Here is a 10929-nt window from a genome sequence, read left to right as displayed (position 1 = left end):
CAAAGAGATTATATTCCATCAGGCAGGCCACTGGCAAAGGGAGAAGTGCTACATCTTCCCCTCAGAGTTATTAAGCAAGGAAATCAATTTTCTTTTGGTGGCAAACCCTCCGTACATGTCAACTTTACTGTTACTGTGGAGTATACCACATTCACATGGAGTCGTGGTTGCCTCTTTATTTGCACTCACTCCACATATCTAATCTTCTGTCAAATCCTGCTATTTCTACCTTCATACCATCTCTCACATATATTTCCTTCTCTTCACTTACATAGCCAACATCTTGGGACAGGTCTCCGCCTCACTTCTCACCTGGAGTTTAGCAATAACCTTCCAGTTGTTGATCTACCTTCTTCAAGTCTATTCTCATTCCAGTCTGTCCCATTCAGCTGCCAATGGGATTTTCCAAACGCCCAGGTCTGACTATATCATGTCCCTACTCAATAAACTCCAGTAGCTCCCTATAATGACCAAGATCACATATAAAATTCTCTGCTTATCTTATAATGCCCTTTGTAACCTAGCTCCATCATACCATTTGAGTAAAACTACACTCCTCTCTTTGAACTCTATTTTCCAACACAGTGGTCTTACTAATCACCCCCCAGGCCTGGAATAATCTCCCTATTCAATTCTGCCTCCTAGCTTCCTTGCTTCCCTTCTGCAGAGGCCTTTCGTCCTAGCCCCTAGGGACTTCTCTCTTAGGTTATCTTCCATTTACACTGCATATATATCTATCTGGTAGGTACACAGTTATTTGCATGTTGTCTTCCCTACTAGAATATGAGCTCCTTGACAGTGTTTTTGCCTTTCTTTACATCCTCTGAAATAAGCATAGTTCCTAGGTCACAGAAGTCACTTAATATAGTAGACTGACTGACTGACTTCTCATCCCCAACCAAAAAACAAAAACAAAAAAAAAACCCTGAGCATGATTATGGGAGATGCAAGCCCATAGAGAAACCATCTCCCAAATGGCAAAGGTCTAAAATCAAAAAACTGAAGAACAAGGTACTAGTACTATTCATGGGAGGACTGTTTTCCCATCTTCCTCAAACATTAATGGACCTGAGCTCTTTCTGCATCCCTCCCTCTCCACCCCATCTGAACATGCCTGCCTTTGATTAGCTAATTATTTTTATATAATATTTTGAGGTTTGCAAAACACTTTATGCATGTAATTTCACTTGATTTTCATACTGATGTGGGGAAGTAGGTCCTAACACTATTCTTATTTTTGAGATGCAGGAAATTTAGACAGAGAGGTAAAGTAATTTGCTCAGTCATACAACCAGTCAGAGACTGAGGCAAGATTCAAACTCAGGTCTTCTAGACTCCAAGTCTAGTGCTCTATACACCATTCCACCTTTGTCGGGAGCATGATCTTTCAAAGCCTTTCCTTCACAGGAGTGAAACATGCAAAACCACCTACCTAGCAAGTCAGGAAAGAATCCTTTGCTTCCCCAAAATCTTTCTGACTCTTGATTTTCCTTAACCAAAGGAAAGGCATGGATTAAAAGTTAAGTAGCCCTGGGCAGGTAACTCATAATGATAAAGTCCAAAAGCCTTATCATGGCATTCAAAGCCCTCCAGAATGGGAGGCAATGTGAAAATAGCAATAGACCTGGAGTCATAAAAAAAATTCTGAGTTTAAATTCAAATGGCAAAACTTTACTATGTGATCATAGGCAACCACTCAATTCAATTCAGCTGGGATTAAATCCTTACTATTGACCACAGTCCTGTGCTAGACTTGCCCCTCCCTGTCCTGTATCAAAGCATATGGTTTAGACCACGTTTAGTCCTAAGGGGATATGATTCTAATGAAAGGAGTTAGGTTCATTGTTCTCACATTTTCAGCTTAAGTTCCCCCTCCTCATTCTGGTACTCCAGGGACGATTCTATTTATTGGCTCATATATATAGTTTCCCCAAAATAGGAAGGGGGGAAAGAGGAAGTAAAAAAGGTACTCAGTATATATTATGAATCAGATATCACAATTTATTTCTACGCACAAAAGAAATCCTAAACACAGAACACTCACAAGCAAGCATTTGACAAAATCTAATTCAAAATTAGATTTAGCAAGTTAACTCATAAACTCATCAAAACATAGTGCAGTTTTTAAGATTGTTAATGAGGCATTCTGCATTTCACCATGACTGCACCATCCAAACACCTACTGGTACAAGTCTGCTGGTCAAATGATCAGCAAGAAGGCAAGACTACAGCCTATACTAAAAACCCAGTGGAAATCAATGATAGTCAAAATAGCTCATGCAATTTTAAGTTGCTTTGAGAGAAGTATAGGATCCAAAATGAGGTAGGTCTAATCTTCTAAGTCATAGATCACTTGCAATCTGCTTCAGTGGAAGGATGTCCAACATCAAGAGTTCATTAGCACACTGACAAAAACTGCGGATCTTTCCTGAATCAGCCTATTAGTAAAAGGTCCCCTTTAAGACTGTAAGCTCCATTAATACAGGAACTGTCTTGTTGTTCTTCACGTTTTCTACCAAGCCAAACAGTATCATACCCATAATAGGAACACAATTTCAACCTTTTTTTAAGGGAAGGTTATTAACAATAATCACCCCTTTGCATGTCTATTTCACTTTATATTTGAATTCATACTGAGATATAAATGACTAATATCAGATGCTTCTCAGAGACCACTTTGCACTTTTGGCAAACGGCAGACAGCAATGTCTATGGGAAAGGAGGGGAAGAGGGGGAACACTTATGGAGAAATAGGCATAAGAAGGAATGACTGGAAGAGCCAAAAACAAATTTGATCTCCTTCATGATTTCATCCTGAACAGGCTCTGCTTTTCACCTTCCTCCTCCACCTACTAAGGTATACATACTAGCAACTCACTTGGTGACCACACCCTCAACTCTAAAGTCAGCTATTTGCATGGCAGTCAGAAGCCAGAGGAGGAAGGGCAGATTCCTGAGTTCCAGTTTCAAAGTTGTTCTCTGTTTACACCTTGAGCAGCTCACTCACCAGGCCAGCTCTGCACGTGGAGAAACTGCAGGGAGGGAGGAAAGGAATGAAGCAACTTAGAAGGGGAGGTCCACACCTTCTTCCAATCTGGACTGTTGACTTAGAAAAATAAAGCTAAGAAGTGATATGTGGAGTCAAGGGCAAAAGCAGAGAAGAGCCTTTAGGCAATTTGTTGACTACTACTGCAGCTGAAATTCAGGGACCAAACACCTTTCTTTTTTTATGATTCCAGCAGGAGAGTTGGTGCAATTAATTACTTTATGATAACATTCCCTCTTTCCCACTTCTGCATCTCAGGAATTTTATAAATTCATGTTCTGTGCAGCCCAAAGCTCCCTGAAAACTAATTTTATAAGGACATAAATCCATCCAAATTCCAGCTTACTTATAAATAGCTTTGTTATTGATGGTATGCAGCAAACAAACAGATATCTGTTCACAATATGTTCATACTTTGTTCTGCCCTTTCCCTAACCGTTCCCTTTTGTCCCCTCTTATTCCAGTATTCTTTTTCTTCCACCCTACCCATTTCTGTGATGAGTTATTTTCTGTTCCTGATCTACCATTCCCCATTTTCCTATACCTACCTCTCAAGATTAGCTGCAATTTCTTAGCTATTCTTGGGACAGATTACGTCCCTCTCAACCCCCAAGAGTAGAGAGGTCTAGGCTACCGCAGTGATTTAACAAAAAGAAAAAACCCAAACATTTCAAACACCTAATATCAACCAAATCTAACTTGATAGAAGACACAAATACATGGTCCTTGCCCTCATGGGACTTAGGATCTAGTTGGAAAGGTAAAACATAATTCACAGGCAAGAAAAAGAAACAAAGATTCTATCTGCAAGAGCCTGACTCTTACCCTTAATTAACAATGTGACCAGGAATGTCATTTACCTTAGCCTCAATTTTCTCATCAGTAAAATTTCAAACACCTATTTCATGAAGAGCAACCCAACCTGGCCAGAAACAAAGATTCTCTCTACTACTGGGCTGGGGAACCTGTGGCCTCAAGGACACATGTGGCCCTGTAGGTCCTCATGTGCGGCCTTTTGACTGAATCCAAACTTCACTTTTCTTAAACGGATTTGTTCTGTAAAACCTGGACTCAGTCAAAAGGTCACACCCAAGGACCTAGAAGGCCACATGGTCACTCGAGGCCCCTGCCTCTTACTCAATATCAGTGTGACCAGGAATAAATCATTTATCTAAGCCTCAATTTTCCCTTCAGTAAAATGGAGATAATGATACTTAGATAATCTGCCCCACAGTGTTGTTTTGAGAGAAACTTTGTAAATCTTAAAGTATAATCCTTAAATGAGACCATTTGTAATTGCTCCCGTTTGCCTGGTAGATTTCTTAGAAGACTGAGATTAGGTCTTGTTTAGTTTTGTAGCCCCTACATTGCCTAATACCTCTCCTGGCTCAGAGTGAATGCAAATGGTTAAGTGTTTCTCCTTTGGCCAGCAACCCTGAGGGTCTTCCCCTCCTAGTTTGATTATTTTTTTTTTTTATTAAAGTGGCCATAGCTTGACTCACTTCTTAAAGAGGCCCATTCACTGAATGGGCATTGCCTAACTCAAAGTCAGAACCTAAAAAAAAAAAAAAAAACCTTAGTTTAAAAGGGCCAAGGTCTCCCATTGCATCCAGGGTCATCTCCAGTGGTCTTGATGGATATCTGGCCACTGAACCCAGATGACTCTGGAAGAGAGAGTGTCTGGTGACCTTGAACAGCCCTCCCTCACTCAGATCAAAGTCAATTGCAAGTCATGTCATCATCTCCCTGATGTTAAGGTCATCTTCAAGAAAGAAGGACAAACCACAACCACCCCACCACTTTTTTTAAAGAATTCGCATTAAACTACCATTTGGTGATTTGAAACACAACAGAGTAAAAGAACTTGGTTCCTACTTTTAGAAAATGTACAAGCTGTTTAGGGAAGCAGCACCCAGGAAGGAGTGCTGGGCGTGAAGTCAGGAAAATCTGAGTTCAATTCCAGTCTCATGTATTAGCTATGTGAACAGGACAAGTCTGTGGGCCTCAGATTCCTCAAGTACAAAATGAGGATAAAATTAGCGCCTACCTCCCAGGGTTGTTGTGAGGATGAAAGGAGATAATTTTTGTAAAGTGCTTAGCACAGGGCCTAGCACTCTTCAGGTGCTAAATAAAGGCTTGTCTCCTTTCTTCCTTGTTTCCTTCCTTCCATACATGTACATGGATGCAACATGGTGTAGTGGAAAGACTAAATGTGGAATTCAAGGACCTGGGTTTAAGTCTCACCTTTGCAGTTACTACCTGTGTAACCTGGTCCTTAAACTTTCTGCACCTCACTTTCCTCATTTATAAAAATGAGGGCACTGGGTCTAGCATATTACCCAACACATAGTGGGTGTTTAATAAATGTTGATTAATTAACAGGTGACCTCTAAAGACCCCTTCCAATTTTAAGTTTATAATCATATAGAGTGGGGGGGGGGGGGGCGGCTAGGTGGCGCAGTGAGTAGAGCACCAGCCCTGGAGTCAGGAGGACCTGGGTTTGCATCCAGCCTCAGACACTTAACACAAAAACTAGCCATCTGACCTTGGGCAAGTCACTTAACCCCAATTGCCCTCCAAAAAGCATAAAAAAAAAAAAAACATACTGAGTGACTGGAGAAGAGCTCTAAAGTAATGTATAAGGAATCCCAAAAGTCTTTGTGCAGTTTTAAACTTTAATAACTTAAAACCATACTAAAATTTTTGGAACACTTTTTATAATGAATTAAGTCTTAGTGTGATCCAGACTTAGGTATAGATGTGAAAAGGCAGGGAATACAAATTATGAAGACAATCACTAATCTTTTCATTGGGTCCCTACTATATGCAAGGAGGTGTTGTATATTGAGAAAAGATACAAATACTTGGCCCTTGCCCTCGTGGGGCTTAGGATCTAGTTGGAAAAGGCAAAATATAATTCACAGGCAAGAATTAATGACCCATACTCCCCTGGTAAACAGATGTTCAGAGTAAATTCCATCTGCCTCCAGAGATGGTACCCCAAACCTGCCACTCACAACATTTTAAAGGACTATAAGGTCTCAGGGGAATGGAAACTAAGGTTTTTTTTAAAATTCATTTCCATAATAAACAATTAAGTGTAAGCTGTGAAATCCCCCATTACCAAAAATGGTGTCCCCTTTAATTAGGAAAGCCATCACCACACATATTCTCCGATCTACAGATTAGGCTCATCAACTAATCAGTATGTAGTGACATTGAACATATGCATGATTTTCATTATTACTGAAAATGTAAAGTCCTATTAATGAGTACACATTCCTGTAGAGGTTTGAAGTCATCCATTGTAAAAGGATCCTCCACGAATCAGTGTCCTAACTGCCATGAAAATAATCAATTCGGCACTTAACAATTTAATCACAAGATGTTTATTTTTAGCCTCTTACCCTTAACTATGCTCAGAGAACTGTCTGTCATATTTCCCTTATTTTTTTTCCCAAGAGATGATACACATTGGAATAAAAATGTACCCAGAAAATGTCAGCAAACAATTCTTAAGGCAAAACTTGCTCTCCCTTTGCAAAATGATCTTTATAATAACTAGAAACACAAAAACACAAATTATATTTTAGTAATTGTCATAGTGATGAGGTAATTCAATACAGCTGCACGAGGTATTTTTTTAATGTTTTCATTCGTTAAAATATTCTAAATATCATTGGGATCCTTGTACCAGCCACCCAGAAATGGATAGTCAGTGCATTTCATATTGCAGTAACTCCAAGGATAAAGAGGCTCAGACTTTTTGAAGTTTCCACTTTAATATAGTCCATATGTGTAAATACTGGCAACAAGTTTTACAGCTCAGAGATTTGTAGCCCTGGAAGACATTCCCACAATAGCTGAAAAATTCTCAACTTTATTAACTTTCATAGCTCATAAACTGCTTTGAGCTCCTTCTAAAAAGATGCTATATAAATACAAAGTATTATTATTAGGTGGCACTGGAATTTATTAGCAGTTTGTTTAACTGTTTGTGTCAGATTCTTGGCACGTCATTTTTGTCCTGACTTCTACAGATACACCTGTAAGGCTCAAAAACAGCTGAGTCCAGTGGTCCCAAGAATGAAATTCCAATTAAAAAGAAAAAATAAAATATAATTTTCCACAAGAGGATTATCCACTTTGTGGCTTATTTGCTGCATGCAACATGTGCAGGGTATGTTTGGGGAACAAAGCTTCAACCACTGACTAGAGAAATGAAGTTTGTGTAAGGGATTGGTGAGAGAAAGTTGGAAAGATAAATTGGAGTGAGGTCGTGTAGGGCATTGAATGCCAAGGTAAAGAGTTTGAAGATTATCCTGTAGCATTTTAGCAATCACAGGATCCAGAATATCTCACCATGGCTCTGACTTCCACATTGTCCATGGTAGCAATCCTTTGCCATTAAAAAGCACTGTAACGAATGAGATCATATGATTATAGATTTGGAGCTAAAAGGGATCGTAGCAGTCATCTAATCCAGCTCCTTCATTTTATTATTGCTAGTTACAAGCATTCATGGGGCAGCCAGGTGGCAACATGGATAAAGCTCAGGCTTGTAATCAGGAAGACTCATTTTCATGAGTTCAAATTTAGCCTCGGACACATTACTAGCCGTGTGACCTTGGGTAAGTCACTTAACCCTGTTTGCCTCAGTTTCTCATCTATAAAATGAGCTGGAGAAGGAAATGGCTAACCTCTCCAGTATCTTTGCCAAGAAAACCCCAAAATAGGGTCATGAAGAACCAGCCACAACTGAACAACAACAAACAAGCATTCATCCCAGGCAAAAATTAATCGCCTTTGGATACCAAGTCACTATAGCTTGCACAGCCAAAAGAGAACTGTACAGGACTAGGTTAGACAGCTCTTTCCCATGTGTATTAGCCTAGCAAACTCCAACAAATCCCTTCAATTCTCTGAAGCTGTTTCATCATCTGTATAATGGGCATAATAATATTTATGTTACATATCTCATAAGACTTGTGGAGAAAGTGTTGCATAAGCCTCAAAAGTTATACCCAAATGTATTATTATTATATGACAGTTTTTCAGATATTTTAAGGAAGCTATCATATTCCATATAGCTTGTCTTTTCTTCAGGCTAAACTTCAAATGTTCCTCAACATTCCTTGCTTTCCATACCCTTCACCCTCCTAGTCATACTCTAGCTTGTCAACATCCTCTTATGAAAGTGATAGCCAGCATTGAACAAAATGCCCCAGATGTGATCCAGAACAGAAGAGAGAAGACCTGTTAACTCCTTAGTGTTCAGAACTGTGGAGCTCTGCCTGGGTCAGTCTTGAGCAAGTTTCTTTTTCCCCCTTACAACCTATGGAGCACCTAAGAGGAAATGACAATTCTGCTCAGTAAAAATCACGAACCAAGCTTGCTTTTGGTTAGTACCCCTCTCCAAAGGGTTGTTTCCCATCAAACCTTGCAACGTTCCTATCTAAGACTTCTTCCCTCATCTGTAATAAAGGAATTATATTGACCTACTTTCCTGGGCTATTTGGAGGCATAGCTAATAAAAGTTGTTGTGAAGCACTGTCCAGATATAACATAGTCTATAAATGCTTTATGTTCAGTAAGCAACATGTATGACCATATCTTTTCCTAAATTTAAGAGTCATCCCTCAAGTACTTTCATATTGAAAGATGTGATTTTCCCACCTTTCACTTGACAGATTCTCCCTTGCCCTCTTCCCTCAGTCACTATGGCTTGGAGGCACTAACCTGGGCTCCCAAAGACTGCCCCTCTGTTGTTGCTTGGGGTTTTTTAGTTATCCTGTTTTGTTGTGTTTTGTTTTTCTGTGATTAACAAACCAAGGAGACAATTCACAGCACTCTACAAGTGAGAGTTTATGGGGCTGTGGAGTGTTCAGAATGCAATGTGACCTCATGGGGGGGGAGGGGTTGATTTTGTTTAGTGTATGAGTACACATCCCTGTGTGTGTGTTTGTGTGTGTGTGTTTCCCCATATAGGCTTCCGTGGGTGTGTTTAGCTGTAGGTCAGATTGCTCACTGTTCTGCATTGGGGACAACATCATATCTGGAAGAAGAAAAGGCATCTTGGACAAATAAACAATGAAGACAATATGCTTTTTCACATACAATAGGCAAGTCAGGAAGAGGTGATACTGATGAACAGTCCCAGTATGCCAAGCATTTCATATTAGAATGTCTATAGCTTCCCAAAAAGTGTTTAGCATGGTGAATCCCCCCCCACTACCAATATTAATAATGATAGCACTTAGCATTTCTAAAACACTTTTCATCTTCAAAGCACTTTATGAACACTACCTAATTAACTAAAATTTACTAATGTTAATTAAACCTGCCCTAGGCTCACAAATCTGGAGAACTTTTAAGGAAAAAGGAGAAAGAAAAAAAAAAAGAAAAACAGAAACAAAGAGGAAGAAAAGATTGCTAGCCAGGCAGGTTTTCCAAGGTTTCTCAGATTGAATTTTGATTCTCATTACCACAGATTTTAAACAGTCCTTGAGATAACCTTAATATGCTTTGCTTGCTTGCCAGTAGTTAAATATTGATGAATAGTATAGCAAAGGGCAAGACCTAAGACAAGGAAAATCTTCATTCTTAGGTTGTCCCTAGTAATAGGGGAGTTTAAATACCAATTGAATCTGTTTTCCTTAAATTGAAGGATCCCAAGACACTAGGTCACAAAAATCACTTTTCCAAATTCACCACCCCAATGCAGGTGCTCACACACACACACACACACACACACACACACACACACACACACACACACACTGCTCAGTGGCGTCACAATTCTGACTCCCAGCCTTTAAGTGCAGTGAGGTCAGTATTCTAACTCTTGAGTCTTTTTAGCTACCATCTCAGACATTTTAATGTATCTATTGAATTTCCTTTTTATTAACCTTAGCAAAAAAAAAAAAAAACATTCAGTAATATTATATCCCAAGATCAAATAAAACATCCTGTTTCCATAATTCCTAGACAGAAAAGCCATATAATCAAATGAATCCATTTTGTTGCTTATTTTCTGAACATTATACTTATCTGAATTTATATTTGGAAGAGAAAGAGGGAGGCAGAGTCGAGGGCCCCTTTAAAGTCACACAGTTTTCATTCTCAAAATGACTGAACAAAATATACAGCTATGCTTGACTGGAAGCCATCGCCAAGACTTTGTTCTAGTCAGAACACGTCCCTGCACAGTTCTGAAGCGTTCACTTTAGTAACTTGCAAGTTTAGAATGGTATCATGAATAATGTTGCTGCCTTACATAGTCTCCTCTTAAAATGTCGGCTTTGAATAGGGTTTATGTAAAAAAGAAAAAAAAACTGACAATAATGGCCTGATTTATCTTCCCCGCCCCCAAACCCAAGAGGCTTACATCGGTGCTGTGGCGTCTCTACATTTCCATCCATAAAGTAGACCTTCATTGCATTATAGTAAAATCATTGATACATGCATGTTTCCCTATAGGTTTCGTTACTTTAAAGGTCTCTTTGGCCCGAACGTGATCTAATCTTCACTCCTCGATAATTCTCAGAAAGGAAACCTCGACTACAGCAGGGTTGGTGGTGGTTACTCACAGAAGCCTGTTATTGATCAGCTGAGAAGATGTGTGCAGTTTATCTCTGCTGAATTTGATCTTTTCACTGGGCCCCCAGCCTCTATGTAATGAGAGCCTGCAGGGTAGTGCTTGGAGAATTTTTACCCATTGAAGTCACTTCCATGTGCCTATTACCAACATGTCTGACTATAAAAATATCACTTCATTGTATTTCCCTGAAGAGTGAATATTGGTGATAATAGGGGATACAAGGGAGAAAGCTCAAACCAGAATCCAAAAGCCAATGAACAAGATGGTGTCCACAACACTTCAT

The 10929-nt window shown here is 39.4% G+C and overlaps 1 long non-coding RNA gene across 1 annotated transcript in view; it reads right to left on the bottom strand.

Moving 5' to 3' along the window:
• The window catches only part of LOC138145087 (uncharacterized), a 122547-nt gene extending 111893 nt beyond the window's left edge, over positions 1-10654 (bottom strand). The window contains exon 1 of the long non-coding RNA XR_011164099.1: positions 10434-10654. This is a non-coding gene — a long non-coding RNA (uncharacterized lncRNA). The remainder of the gene's footprint in view (positions 1-10433) is intronic.
• Positions 10655-10929: the final 275 nt, after the last annotated feature.

The sequence above is a fragment of the Petaurus breviceps genome, unplaced genomic scaffold, assembly GCF_028583685.1.
Source record: "Petaurus breviceps papuanus isolate PSGF00001 unplaced genomic scaffold, PetGlider_PUasm1.0 90723, whole genome shotgun sequence".
NCBI classification, from domain to species: Eukaryota; Metazoa; Chordata; class Mammalia; order Diprotodontia; family Petauridae; genus Petaurus; species Petaurus breviceps.
This window is presented reverse-complemented; position numbering and strand designations above follow the sequence as displayed.